At 40.1% G+C, this 4,182-nt stretch overlaps 1 pseudogene; it reads left to right on the forward strand.

The window, feature by feature from the left end:
- The first annotated feature begins 2,143 nt into the window (after window positions 1–2,143).
- On the forward strand, window positions 2,144–2,262 carry LOC112485399 (annotated as a pseudogene).
- The last annotated feature ends 1,920 nt before the right edge of the window (window positions 2,263–4,182 follow it).

A 4,182-nucleotide genomic window follows, 5' to 3' on the forward strand; every position in this document is an offset into this window, starting at 1 on the left:
GGTCCATACAATTCAGAGCTGCATAGTTCAAGGGTCAATTGTATTTTTGATCCAAGGTTGGGAACCTGCGTAGGCAGAGGGCTGACTTAAGTTATATATGAATTTTTGACTCACAAGTGGTCGGCGCCCCTACTCACCTCATTGTTCAAGGGTCATCTGTATTTACATCTGCAATGACCCTCTTTCCAAATAAGGTCACATTCTGAGATACAGGGACTTAGGACTTCAGTATAAGCCTTATATTTAGGGATGCTACCAACTGAATGTTTATATCTCCCCAAAATTCATATGTTGGCATTCTAACCCCTAAAGTGATGGCATTAGGAGGTGGGGCCTTTGGGAGGTGAGTGGGTCTGAGGTTGGAGCCCTCATGAATAGGATTAGTGTTCTTATAAAAGAGACCCTAGAGAGCTCCCTTGTCACTTCTGCTATGTGAGGACACAGCTAGAAGACTGTCTATGAACAAAAAAGTGAGTCCTCACCAGATACCAAATCTGCCAGTACCTTGATCTTGGATTTCCAGCCTCCAGAATTGTGAGATATAAATGTCTGTTGTTTACAAGCCACCCAGTCTATGGTAACAGAATACTTCCTTATTCATAGATAGAGTCTTCTTGCTGTGTCCTCTCATAGCAGAAGTGACAAGGGAGCTCTCTAGGGTCTCTTTTATAAGAACACTGTTACAAGACCGAACGGACTAAGACAGGGGGAGACACAATTCACCCCATAACAATGACTTCATCTGAATCTCAGTTTTTTCCCTATAAAATAAGTTAAGAATCTCGAATGAGCTAATCATCTTGATGAAATGATTATGAAAGAAGTAAGCACTTTAAATAGTGTCCAGCACAGGGCGGGTCCTCAAAAAATGCCAGGCTAGCAAAAGACCTAATGACTTCCTGATGGAATCTGGTGGTGGGACGGGACATGGAGAAAAGCCTGCCACTAGATCAAGTAGAGATGCTAGATAACACAACACATCACAATCAACTTTACTGAGGTATTCATTACCTATGACACAATGCACCCATCTGAAGTGCACAGTGCGATGAGTTTTAACTAATGAAGACAGCATGTAACCACCACTGCCATCAAGATTCAGAATATTTCCATCATTCCAAAATTTCCCTCATGTCCCTTGCAGTCAACATCCCCATCCCTGACCCCAGACAACTACCGATCTGTTTTCTGTCACCGTAGATTAAATTCACCTGTTCTATAATTTTATAGAAACAGACTCATACAATACGCTCTCTTTTGTTTCTGGCTTCTTTCATCCAACATACTGCTTTTGAGGTTCATGTATGTTGGTTTGTTTATGAGTTTCTGTTCCTTTTTATTATATTCCATTGTATGGATGGACCACAGTTTGACCTCTCACCTGTTGATAGACATTCAGCTTGTTGCCAGTGTTAGCCTATTATGAATAAAGCTGCTATGAACATTCACGTACAATCCTTTGTGTGGACATGTGTTTTCATTTATCCTGGGTAAATACCCAGGAGTGGAATTGCTGGATCATCGAGTGAGCATATATTTAACTTTATAAGAAACTATCAGATTGTTTTCCACCAACGGTGGGCATGTCACTCCCCAGCCTCAACAGCCTTCGGTACTGCCTGTCTTTTTGATGGCAGCTGTTCTAGTGAGTATGTAGTCAAATCTCACTTTCAAATCTCTCTCCTGTTCCATCATCACATTGCTTTCTGTTTCTGATCTCCTGCCTCCTTCTTCGAAAGACCTCTCTGGTTACATTGAATCCACTTGCGTAATCCAAGCTAATCTCAAAATCCTTAATTTAATCACATCTGCAAAGTCCCTTTTGCCATAAAAATAACATTCACAGGTTCCAGAGATCCAGCATCTGCTTGAGTTGTAAAATAAATGCATTAAAGTCACAAGATAGCTCATAAATCTTATCAAGTAAATAAAGCAGGTAACAGAACAGTGTATACAATATGCTCTAACTTTCAAAATTAACAGCAGCATATATTTATAGATAAAGGTTTGAGAGGATTCATTACAAATCACTAATATTGGTGAGCTCTCCGTGAGAGATTAGTGAAGATATTTTTATTTTTTGCATTTCAGAAATGTATGCTTTCTTTCAATGTGCATAACTTCTATAGTTATTAAAAATGCAGTCTACGGCCATGCTGCCCTGAACAAGCCCAATCCCTTCTGATCTCAGAAGCTAAGCAGGGTCAGGCCTGATTAGTACTTGGATGGGAGACCACCTAGGAAGACCAGGTGCTGTAGGCATAAAAAATAAAAAAAAAAATAAAGGATTGTAAGCTGACAACGTCCTTGCAATCTGTGAGATCAACTAAGGGTTGCCTCGCCTAAAAACAAACAAACAAACAAATAAATAAATAAACAAGCAAACAAGCAAAGGAAGATGAAATAGCATTGTTTTAATCAGCTTTATTCAATGTTGTCTTTAGCCATCGGAGGTTAAGACTATGAGCCTTTACTATTATAAAAAAGACAAGAAGAGCTAACAAGTGTTGGCAAGATTGTAGAGAAAAAGGAACAGTTGTGCACTGTTGGTGGGAATGTAAATTGGTCCAGCCACTATGGCAAACAGTATGGAGATTCCTCCAATAATTAAAAATAGAACTACCATAAGACCCAGTAATCCCACTTCTGGGTTTATGTTCAAAGGAAAGAAAATCTGGATCTTGAGGAGATGCCTGTGCTCCCATGTTTGTTGCAGCATTATTCACAATAGCCACGACATGGAAACAATCTAAATATCCATCAACAGATGAACGAATAGAGATGTGAAGTTAAGTAAGTGGCCTGAAACCTAGTGACGGTAATACTGAGCTTCAGTTTTGTTTTGGAAACTTTAGAAAAAGCTTTCCTGATTTGGAGGCTGCAAAATCAACTGACGAATATTACACTGGAAATCTGCATAAGTAGGAAGTAAGTGGATAAGACATAAATCAGATTCAGAAGTCCTGAGTATATAAGTGACAGTTGGTGCAAAAAAGCTGAATGAGCTCCCCTGAGGAGTGTGGGAGCTAATACAAGCAGCGGAAAAGGCAGGTAAATGGAGAAGGATGGAGAAAAGAAGCAACTGAAGAAAGCCAAAGGCAGAGGGAACAGATCAGCATCGTGAAAGCCACGGGCTAGAGGAGTTTCAAGGCGAGAGCGTCTACAGTGCCAAGTGGTAAAGATGCTCAGAAAGTTAGGGTTGAAAATTAACCACAGGCTTGAGCGAATATGAGGTCAATTGACCTTGGCAAGAACAATTGAGGGGAATGGTGGGTTAGTGGGCAAGCAGCGGTAGGTTGGAGGTGAAAAAAAAGAGAATAGAATAGAGTTATAAGTGCAGACACCTCTCAAAACAGGTGACTGAAAAAATGGATAATCATACCCAATTGCTACAGGTTGTTATGGCAACCAACTAAGACAATGACAGTGAATGCTCTTTTTTTATTAAAGCACTTTTTTTAATTGGGGTATAATTTATCTACGGTCAAATTAAACCTTTATTAGTGTTCAATTCTATAATGTTTGACAAATGCACACAGTCACGGAACCATCATCAAAATCAAGATATAGAACAATTGCATCACCCCAATCACTTAACCCCTTCCCATACATTCAGCCCATAGTGATCATTGATCTATTTCTGTTCCTATAGTGTTTGTCATCCCCAGAAAGTCATATTGATGGAAGTATACAGCACATAGTCTTTTGAGTCTGGCTTCTTTTACTCGGCAAAAATGCATTTGAGATTCAGCCATGTTGCTGTGTCTATCAGTATTTTATTCTCTTTCTATCACCGAATACTTTCCCATTGTATGTGAAGGCACTTTGAAAAATGTGAAACGTTATAGAAAATCATAAGGACTTATTATAATTTGCAAAATATACACATTCAGGAGAGGGAGTATATCTTAGTTTGGGCTCCTTCAAAGGCAGACTCTTAGCCACTATGCAAGTGAATGTTGTTTATTTTAGAGGTGGTTGCCAGAGACCCCAGGAGAGGGGTGGAAAGTGAGACTGGGAAGGAAGGCAGCTAGTACAGACTGTGTCAAGCAATTAAACACAGTGGGCAACTGGAACTCAGTCCCATTGGTGACCTCTGGGGAGCAGCATGGAATACAGACCTTAGTATTGTCCAACTGAGGGGCAAGGGAGCTGGGTAATTGTCCACTTCCTCCTGCTACT

Source organism: Pteropus alecto, unplaced genomic scaffold (assembly GCF_000325575.1).
Source record: "Pteropus alecto unplaced genomic scaffold, ASM32557v1 scaffold388, whole genome shotgun sequence".
Classification (NCBI taxonomy): Eukaryota; Metazoa; Chordata; class Mammalia; order Chiroptera; family Pteropodidae; genus Pteropus; species Pteropus alecto.